The sequence below is a fragment of the Ailuropoda melanoleuca genome, chromosome 12 (assembly GCF_002007445.2).
Source record: "Ailuropoda melanoleuca isolate Jingjing chromosome 12, ASM200744v2, whole genome shotgun sequence".
Classification (NCBI taxonomy): Eukaryota; Metazoa; Chordata; class Mammalia; order Carnivora; family Ursidae; genus Ailuropoda; species Ailuropoda melanoleuca.
The window spans coordinates 31,666,017-31,676,241 of record NC_048229.1 but is presented as its reverse complement, the minus strand read 5'-3'; positions in this window follow the sequence as shown (position 1 = coordinate 31,676,241).

The window sequence follows — 10,225 nt, the reverse complement described above, 5'->3', positions numbered from 1 at the left end:
AGAGGAGCCTGATGTGGGGCTCGATCCCAGAACGCCGGGATCACGCCCTGAGCCGAAGGCAGACGCTTAACGACTGCGCCACCCAGGCGCCCCCAAAATCCTTTGTTTTAATGAAAAATAACGAACTTTTAGAAATGAGGAAGAGAAGTGAATTCCTTAATCTGATAAAGGGTATCTGCAAAAGAACCTTATGGAAAACGTTATATTTGGGATGCCTGGGGGGTGCAGTTGTTAAGCGTCTGCCATCGGCTCAGGTCATGATCTCAGGATCCTGGGATCGAGCCCCGCATCAGGCTTCTTGCTCAGCGGGGAGCCTGCTTCTGCCTGGCTGGCCCCTTCCTGCCCCTAAAAGAAGCTAAGCTCTGGGACCATGGCCAGGTGGGTAGGGGCTCAGGGGGACGAGGTCGGCGGTGGCGGGGCGCGGGGTGGGGGGGACGAGGGCGGCATTCCCCTATAGAGCTGGTTCTCAAAGTACGGTCCCTGATTCTTCTGGTCCCTGATTCTTCTCGGATTCAGACCAGTCGCCTCAGCATCATCTGGGAACTTGTCTGAGAACTTGTCTGAAATGCAAATTTGGGGTCCCGCCCCCAGACCCAGAGAATCAGAAACTAGGGGGGCGGGGGAGGCGCGGTAGTCCGGGTTTTAACAAGCCTTCTAGGGGATTCGGAGGCACACAGATTTTGAAAATCCCGGCTGTCAGGAGGTGTTAGGGAGGGAAGCTCGTTCACCAGGTAATTATAACTGTGTGATCTGTTCTCGAGGGTGGAGACCAGGCAGACACCCAGTGACTCTGTCCCGGGGGACAGAGCCGTGGGGCCAGGGGTGGGTTCTCCCAGCTGCTGTGACAGGTTCTCTCCGGAGCAGATGTCAGCTGTGAAGGCTCCCCTGTCTGTGGGGCCGGGGGCTGGGGGGTGGACCCTGACATAATCCCATTGTATGGATGGGGCAAACCAAGCCCGTCTGGGGAGGGTCTTTGCTGATAATCGTAAGGACCTCCAGGCATCCCCAGCTGCTCCAAGCAGCGTTTGGGGTGTTGACCTCAAGGGGTTTGCTAACTAGGAGGAAGAGAAAGCAGCCCCCAAGGGCCAGGAGCTGGCTGGGCTCTCACGACCAGGACTTAGTGACCTCCTGCCCCCTAGAAGCGAGGCCACGAAACACAAAGGGACAAGGTCAGTCTCCCATTGTGTTGAAGTGGCCTCCCGGTTAATCATGTCTGATTGCTACGAGAAACACAAATGCTGTCCAGACCGCCAAAGACACGGCTGCTCCCCACGCCGGCTGGCATGGGGCACCCTGGCCGCGCTCCCCACGGCTCCCGACACTGCAGCTCCTCGCCTTTGAGACCAGACGCCCCATCAGAGCAAGACCTCCGTTTGCCGACATCATTCAACCCAGAGCACAGTCTCGCTTCCTTTCTTAACAATTGTGGTAAAGTAGGGGCGTCTGGGCGGCTCAGGGGGTTGAGCGTCCAATTCTCGGTGTCGGCTCGGGTCATGATCTCAGGGTCGTGGGATCGAGCCCCCACTGCCCTCTGCGCTCGGTGCGCTCAGCACAGGGTCTGCTTGAGATTCTCTCCCTCCGCCCGCCCCTGCCCCCCGCTCGTGCTCCCTCTCTAAAATAAAATAGTATCTTTGTAAAAAAATTGCGGTAAAATCTACAGAACACAAAAGGCATCTTTTTTACCATTTTTAAATGCACGATTCACTGGTGTTAAGTACTTGCACAAGGTCGTGCAACAGTCACCACCATCCACCGCCGGGGCTTTTTCCGTTGTCCCAAACTGAGACTCTGTTCCCATTAAACACTACCTCCCCATGCCCCCGGCCCCTCCTCCCAGCCCCTGGTAACCTAGAATCTACTTTCGGTCTCTAGCCATATGGGTGTACCAGGATCTGCTTGAGTCCCTGACTGCAATTCTTTTTTTTTTTTTAAGATTTTATTTATTTATTTATTTATTTATTTATTTATTTGTCAGAGAGAGAGAGCACAAGCAGGGGGAGCAGCAGAGGGAGAGGGAGAAGCAGGCTCTCCGCTGAGCAGGGAGCCCCTGTGGGACTCGATCGCAGGACCCGAGCCGAAGGCAGACGCTTAACCGACTGAGCCACCCAGGTGTCCCCCTGACTTCAATTCTTTTGTGCACTAAAATCACTTTTCTTTGAACCTTCCCCCCCCAAATAAAATACAAGCCCATGTCCTGCACGGGTCCTTTCAAACACCCTCTTACCAAGATGCCCCTAGTTAGGAGATGATAAACCCACATGTGCTCCACTCCCGCGTCCTCCTGTCGGTCCTTGGCTGAGGGACACAGACAGCTCTCACAGGGCTCTCAAAAACCAACCTGCTCTCCAAAAGCGTGAGACGGTCAGACTCCGCATCCCCATTACGGGACAGAGGACCGCTTCCGAACTCAGGTTGGCTGCTGGAAAGCCAATACTCAAGACGCAAGCGTTGATGGGAAAGGAAACCTGGCCTTACTGAGGAGGCTGGGGACTGGGGACGATGGTGGACTAACGTCTCAAAGTCCACCCTCTTCTCCTGGGGGCAGCCGGAGGGTTTAAAGGAGAAGTTGTGGGAAATGGTGAGGGGGCCACGTGCAGGAGAAGCTGGTGCTGGGCAGCTGACCATTGTCCTTCCAGAGCCCCCCAATAATCGGCCAGTCATCAAGGCTCCCAGGTGTCTCCCAGTAAAGGCTGGGCCAACAGCCCGACAACCTGCACCCAGACTCTTCCCTGCACTGGGAACCCATCACTGAGGACACCCGTGGCTGTTACCCAGGGCCTCCCCTTCAGGAAAGTTTGGTCCTTTGTGCTTCAAGGCCAGGGGTCTGTGGGATGTCAGGAAGCAGGTGAATTCTGCTACAAACTGTGGGGTTTAGGTCAGCAAGCAGGAAGCTTGAAGCAAGTTAACCCTTAAGACGGGTGGGAGTGCTCGTACAGTCCCACCCCCAACCCAGGTGAGACCCTTCTTCTCAATCTGGGCCAATCTCATCCACAAAATGGTACATTTAATGTCTTAAATGTACCATTTAAATGCTTGCTTCTCCCTCTCCGTCTCCCCCCTCCCCACCCCCCGCAGCTTCTCACTCTCTCTCCTGCTCGCTCTCCTTCTCTCTCTAATAAATAAATAAAATCTTTCAGGAAAAAATAATGAGAGAGAAGGTGGCCTCTGGTCACATCTTATGCACCAAGGAAATTGCTAGTTGCTCCTTGGGGACAGCAGAGCCATTGACGTGGTGACCCGTGTGTTCCCACCTGCCCGAGAAGGAGGAAATAAAGTGTCCAATTAAGGCAGAATCTTGCAGAAAGGAAGGAGCACATTGTATTGTATGTTAAGTAACTTGATGAAAAGAAAACAGAAAGGAAGGGGCGCGAATGTCCACTTAGGGCAGATGCCACCATGAGACACGGAGGCCAACTTCCAATAACAAGATCCCTTTGCTTTCTTTGCCTCATTTTGGGTCTGATCACCTACCCTTCATCTCGCGCTGAGGAAAATAAAAGCCCTCCCAAGCTGTGTTCTCCCCTGACTCGAGTCCCAAGCAGACCCTTCTCCAGGGAGGAGCTCAGCGTGCCGTCTAGATGTGGGTCTCAGCAGCCTGAGGGGCACCCAGCTCCTGAGTCCAGCACCCAGAGCAGCCCCCTTTCATTCGTTCACTGGGAAGAAGGGGCCGCCGTCCACCTGCACCCCCATTGGCCTCCATCCTATAGGAAAACCAGCACGGACCCCAAATCAGCATCGGGGCCAGCGTGTCTGAGCACCCCTCTGTCCAGGACTCAGGGACCACTTAGAAAAGACGAGAAGGTGAGAGTGGCATTGGGGGGCTGGGGAGAGGCCGCTGGACCGACCAGTCAGGAGAGGCTGGAGGCTGGGTGGGGAAGTGGGAGGCTGGGGCTCCCAGGACTGGGAAGGGATGGGATGGCCCCAGGACACTGGCTGGAGGGGCCCTTTCCTGGGACGTGGACCCCGCACCATGGGCCATGTGGGGTTCCCCTGGGCAAGAGCTCCCAAGTGTGGGACCAAGGCGGTCTTCCACTGAGGTCCCAGCCCCCAGCCCCGCCCCCCCCACAGGGTGGAAAGGATTACTCACTCGCTGACTCCTGTAGGGGCGGGGCTGAGGGTGGGTGAGAGAGGGAGAGTCCCGGGACCCTCAGGCTGGGTCTGGGTGGGCACAGCTTGCCGGTGGGATTTAAGCCCCAGGTCCTGTGGGCAGAGCCTCACACGCAGGCCGCCGAGGAGCAGCGAGGATGCAGGGGCCAGACCCTCCCGCAGGTGGACCTGGGCCTGCCTGAGGGCCCGGGGACCGGGGCCGGGGGTGCACCGTGGGGCCAGCCCCTGTGGCTGAGGCTGGGGAGGCCTTCTGGGCATCCAGAGGAGGCCCCCTGTTGGTGGNCCTGAGGGCCCAGGGGCCGGGGCCGGGGGTGCGCCGTGGGGCCAGCCCCTGTGGCTGAGGCTGGGGAGGCCTTCTGGGCATCCAGAGGAGGCCCCCTGTTGGTGGGGGGCAGGGGAGGGGTCCCACACTGTGCTGTGGGGACTTCTGTGGAACTGGGCCATGCCCTTAAATTCTTGGGGTACGCTGAGCAGAGGGCCTGGTGCACAGACGCCCCCTGCAAGTGTGAGGGGGGCTTTGGCCCTCGATTGGAGGGGCTGGGGGGCTGGGTGAGGCGGGAGCCCCCCTGAGCCAGCAGCCTTCGGTGGCTGGGGGCCCTGGCATCATAAGACAGGAGCTGTTCTCCGGCCCATTTCAAGGAAGTGGACACTGAGGTCCAGACATGCACAGGGACTTGGGCTGGAAGGGGAAGAGCCAGGGCCTGACCCCAGGGCGCCTGGTCCACAGGNGGCTGTGGGCCCTGGCATCATAAGACAGGAGCTGTTCTCCGGCCCATTTCAAGGAAGTGGACACTGAGGCCCAGACATGCACAGGGACTTGGGCTGGAAGGGGAAGAGCCAGGGCCTGACCCCAGGGCGCCTGGTCCACAGGCCGCCCCGAATGCACAGCTGTGCCTCCTACCCCAGGCCCAAGCCTCTCACCTGCTCGCAGCGGCCTCGCCCCGGCAGGGGGNCAAGCCTCTCACCTGCTCCCAGCGGCCTGGCCCCGGCAGGGAGGGGCGCTGGCGGGCTGGGGGCTGTCTCTGTGGCTTGTCTGACCCTGTTTCCTTCGGCCAGGCCCCCCAGCACCCCAACGCTCTGGAGGACCCGGAAGGGTTGGAGGGATCGGAAGGATCGCAGCGTGTACCAAAGGGAACAGCTGCAGGGGATGGAGAAGCATTTCGAGACGACCGATTCCTGAGCTAGGCCCTGGCAGCGAGGCTCGACCTGGATGAATAGCAAATTCAGGTACGACCCCCGCGCCCCCGTGTCCCCAGTCTTCACGAGACCCACTGGGAAGGTGGCACTTCCAGGGGCTGGGCCCTCCCCACTACCGCTGAGCAGACTGAGGCCAGAGGGTCCCACACAGCTAGCAAGGGGCCCCCTGTGTAGCCCCAGGGCTGGACCCCAAGTTCATCTCATCCCCTGTGCTGTCCAAACCAGCCAATGTGACCCCGCCCAGACTGAAGCCCCAGTGGGTCTCCAGGCGCCAGCACTCAGGGCCTGTGGGAAGGTGGGAGACCCTCTGTCCACACCCTGCCCCTTCTGCCCTCTGCTGCACCCCAGGGGCCTCGAATTGGGCCTGGGGCCATAGAGAGCAGTATGAGGCCCGAATTTTTCTCCCAAGAGCCTCAGCCCTGGGACAGAGGCAAGCCCTTTCACACCTCCTCCTTGTCCCCTCTGTCCCTCTTTCCAGGTGTGGTTCAAAAACCACAGAGCCAAGCATGCCAGGCTGCAGGGACTGCCCAAGGGTGAGGTCAAGGAGCCCCCACTGCACTGAGGGGCTATGGAGCCCCCGCACCTGTCCCTGTCCCCCTCCCTGTCCCCATCCAGGCTGCCTCTATTCCTGCCCCTGTCCCCAGCCGGGCCCTGGTCCCTGCTAGCCCCCCATTCCTAGGGATCCCAGGCCTCTCCAGCGTGGCTCAGCCCCGCACTGATCTCCAGGGCAGCAGAACCCAGCGGGACCCAGAGCACTGCTCCCCGGAGGGTGTTCCTGCCGCACAGACCCCTGTCCCAGCTCCGGACCCAGCCAGGCCTCAGGACTCCTCTGCCTTGGACTTCTCTCCAGACCCCGTGCTGGCCCCCAATTTCACGAGGCCCCTCTCGCCCCAAGATCCTTGGAGGAACCCTCTTTCCCCTTTGATGTCCGGATCCCAAGAGGGAGGTGACCCTGCCGATGGCAGTGACTCGGGGGTGCTGTTACTGAGTTTATAGGGGAATCTGTCCCCACAGAGTCCTGTGGTTCCCCTGGGGTCAGACGGACTAGGGTGTCCTCCATCTTCGCGCACGGCCTCCATGTGTGTGGGGACAGCGGTGGCAGGTCGGGCTGCACCCCAATTACTCCTCTGCGGTGGGAACTCACCCCGTTCATCCCACCTACTGAGGTGTCACCTTGTGCTCACTGAGGTCAAGGTCACCACGTGTCATGCTGCTGTGAGCCTCCCCGCTGGTACTCAGGGCGCCTGTGGGCATTTCTGTGGGGTCCCAGGTGTCCCCCGGAACCTCTGCTCCCCGCCTCTGCTTGCTTTGTGGACACTTCGAGAGCTTTCTACCAGCCTCAAGCAACCTCACTGGGAATTTAATCAAAATTGCATTCAATCCGTAAATGATTTGGGGAGGAGTGGACATCTTTACCCTACGGAGCCCTCCAATCCAAGGATATTACTTATTCTTTCTTTTGGTTGTTTAGAAAGGCTCTCCACCAAACGTTCTCAGTTCATACCACAGGGGTCTTATGGACATCCTTCCGGACGTTTAGTCGTAGGATTTGATCCTGACTTTTTAGGTGATAATTGAAAATTCTATTTTTCCAATCTGTGCCAAATAGAGGATTCAGCTGATACATTTCATTTGTATCCAAGAACCTGGTTCAATGCTTTTAATTCTAATGACTTAACCTGGACCTTGTCTGGGGATTGATACTTTGAAAATTAATAAAGTTCATGGACCTCTCGTAAACAGCTAGAGTTAGGCCCTTCTTTGACATTCTCAACCACTCTTCCCAACACTCCAGGAGAACTCCTTACCCCTTCTCTCGGCCCCTTTATGTCCCCCCCCTTCCCAACTTCTGCTGTCACCCCCCCCCGTGGCCATCCTGGCCCCTGGGTCTCCCCACCAGCCGGTTCTCTGACCCTGTCCCGGTCCCATTTAGCAAATGCTCCAATCCTCTTAGACCAGGCCGGCCTCAGCAGAGCCAAGAGAGAATTAGATCAGATTTGGGGGAGGGACAGTCATGTGACCGGCTCTGGGGTGTGTGTGTGTGTGTGTGTGTGTGTGGTGTGGGGATGTGGAGACACTGCCAGGATGTACTGAAAGCCCCTCCTTATCTGACAGACCCTGCTAAGGATGTACCCACAAACCACCGAAACCTCACCCCAGTCGCCCCTGGGAGAAATCTAATTTTGCATCCATCCCAGGAGACGGAGCTGAGATTGGGAGAATCCCTGAGGGCTTTCTAGGTGTAGACGGGTAGGGGTTAGATGAGATTCAGACTCACACCCTGGGGCGGGGGAGGGACCCTGGGAACCCCTCCAGGCACCAATCGGCCATCGCGGAATGGCAAATGGATGGATTTTGTATCAGGGGAGACAATTTGCTTTTGCCTTGACTGGCTGCACAGAAAGCGAGTGGTTTAAGCAGTACAGATCCCGCCCTTCTCACCTTTCCAATTACATTTCACCTTTTACCTAAGCAGCCCCAGCCTCCCTGCCCCCTCTGAATCCAAGGACCTTTGATGTCCCCCAGGAAACTTTTCCTGGGCTGTGTGCGGACCATGCCAAGGGAAGCATCGGGACCTTCCGCTCAGCTCAGGAAGGAGCGGGGTGGGGGGGGGTGGTAACTAATCAAAGGCAGGTCTTGGGACTTCCCTGTATCTATCCTTCAACATAGCACCAGAGCAAGAATTTCTGTTTTCCAAATCGTCGCAAAAAAGATCACAGCACTGTTGATCATTCAGTCACGTGGCCAGCCAACACTGTTGGTCTGGTGGGACCCATGGTGATCCCTATGATTCAGAGTGCTCCCCTTTGGTGGTTTTCATGGTGATCCTTGTGGGTCCCTTGGCACCCATGGCATCCTTGGTAGAGGTAAGAATCTGCTGTGTTTTACTCTGGAGGAAGTGAAGCTTTCAGACTCAGCGACAGGGCGTGGAGGACAAGAACTCTGGGTATATGAAAAGAGTCCATTGTTTGTAACTTCCACCAATGAGCTGAGTTCAAGAAGCTCGATTCTGTTCTGGGTGCTCTGGGTTGCAGATGGAAGTGGTGCCAGTAGAAGAGTATTTACCTGGTGGGGAGTGGAGAGAGGGGAGAAGGGAGCCAAGCCGAAACCCCGGTGAGACTGGAAGCAAGGAGCCATTAGCCAGAAGGGACAGACGGGGTCTCTGAATCAGCAGGCACAGAGGAAACCCATTTTGAGATATCCAGGGAACGGTGTGGGATAGATTCAGCCCCAGGGACACAAGATGTCCCATTGTCCTGGAGGAACAAAGTGTGGAAAGGATGCAAAGGATACAGCCATTGTCTAGGTGGCTGGAGGAATGATCAGTTTCCAGTCTCGGTTTGTATGGAGCGCCCTTTCTTAGAGAAGATAGAAGAGGTAACCCATTTCCTGGGAGCGACAAACTGAGACTCTGAGTGGTGCAGAGGATGGAGCACTGTTTGAGTGGGACACAGTCATCGCCTGACACCCAGGTGTGTCTGGCCAGAGGGAACGTGGGGTGTTCGATACCTCGTCCGTATTAACCGAGCCCTCCAACCAACCCGCCCAGGAACCTAGCTCCCTCCATGTCTGCCAGAGCCTCGTAGGTCCCTGCAAAGTGCTCATCTCGGGGAGGCATCTCAGGTTAGACACCCCCTTTCCGTCCAGATCCCTGGTTCAGCTCCAGTACATCTGGGTGGGGCCTGAGACTCTGCATTTCTCAGTTCTCAGGCGAGGCTAATCTTCATGCTGCCGGGTCGGGTCGGACGCTTGAAGAACCACTGCTCTAAATGATGGGTCTCAAACTCTGCCGCCCATTAAGGCTGCCTGGGGCTTTTAACATTCCCACAGCCCCCGCCAATTATGCCGTTTCTCTGGGGATAAGACCCGGGCACTGGGAGTCTACTGTGCAAAGCTTGAGATCTGTTCTGTCAAATCTCTGCTTCCAGGGGCGCCTGGGGGGCTCAGCCGGTTAGGCGTCTGCCTTCCGCTCAGGTCATGATCCCACCCTGGGATCGAGCCCCATATCGAGCTCCTTGCTCAGCAGGGAGTCTGTTTCTCCTTCTCCTTCTACTTCTCTCCCCTGCTCACGCTCCCTCTCTCTCCTTCTCTCAAATTAAAAAAAAAAAATCCGAATCTCTGCTGAGGAGTTGATGGATTCAGGCAGTTGAATATCGCTGTCATTATTAAGACCACACCAGACTTTACTTCACTAAAAGAAAATTCAGAATGGCTCTGATTGTCCCTTTCGCTAAAAGCCATCTAAAAAGATCCAGTGCCACAAAAAGAAAGGTTTTTAAGGGTGTTGTTTTTATAGTAAGCGAACACAGTACCCACCAGTGATTTTGTTCGTAAAACACACACACACACCATTTTTTTTATTCTTTATCTGAAATTCCTTCAAATAAGTGCTTAACAGGAAATACCTCTAAACTAGTGTAGTTTTAATAGTGTTGTTACAATTAACAACGTGCCTAGAGACACAGGTCAGATCAAAGGTGGGGTTCATTCCGGGCCGCCCTGGGGTAACAGAAAGAAACGGGGTGCGCACATACCTGTTGTGACGCCCTAAGGCCACCAGGGGGCACCCACGCGCCGCCGCTTCCGAGCCTGGACCTTGGGCCGGATGGGAGAGGCGCTGTGGGTTCAATGGGAGAAAAGCAGGAAAAAGACAGAGGTAACGTAATATTTGTTTCTACTCCCGTGATGCAAAGCTAAAGCCAAACAGCTAGAAAATATCAATTTGGCAAGGATTTGGAACCACGGCTGGCGGGATTTAAATCGGAACAATCTCTTTGGAAAGCAGTGGCCCGAAGTTACTAAATCGTAATGCACACACGTCTTAGCACAGGCAGTTCCAGTCCTCGGTGGATGCCCAACAGAAACGTGCACCGAGACACCTGCGGAATGATACAGTCAAAGTGCAGGAAAGCTAGCAACT